Here is a 202-nt window from a genome sequence, read left to right on the forward strand (position 1 = left end):
TTCCTCCTCCTCTTCCTCCTCCCCCTCCCCCGCCGCCGCCGCTGTGCGGAGCCGGGGCGGGGCGGCCCCTGCGGCAGCGGCTCTGCCCGGCTCCGCCGGTGCGGGATGCTCCGCCGTTCTCCCGCAGCTCAACCGGCCATGGACGGCGGGGGAACGGCCGGAGCGATGCCCCTCTAGGCTCGCCGTGGGAGAGGTGAGCTGG

At 76.7% G+C, this 202-nt stretch overlaps 1 protein-coding gene across 1 annotated transcript in view; it reads left to right on the forward strand.

Annotated features, from left to right (window-relative positions):
• The first annotated feature begins 59 nt into the window (after positions 1-59).
• Positions 60-202, forward strand: part of LOC106893939 (leucine-rich repeat and fibronectin type III domain-containing protein 1-like protein) — a 74292-nt gene continuing 74149 nt past the window's right edge. The window contains exon 1 of the mRNA XM_014952294.1: positions 60-193. The gene's annotated coding sequence lies outside the window, so the exon portion shown is untranslated. The remainder of the gene's footprint in view (positions 194-202) is intronic.

Source organism: Calidris pugnax, unplaced genomic scaffold, assembly GCF_001431845.1.
Source record: "Calidris pugnax isolate Ruff unplaced genomic scaffold, ASM143184v1 scaffold233, whole genome shotgun sequence".
In the NCBI taxonomy this organism is placed as follows: domain Eukaryota; kingdom Metazoa; phylum Chordata; class Aves; order Charadriiformes; family Scolopacidae; genus Calidris; species Calidris pugnax.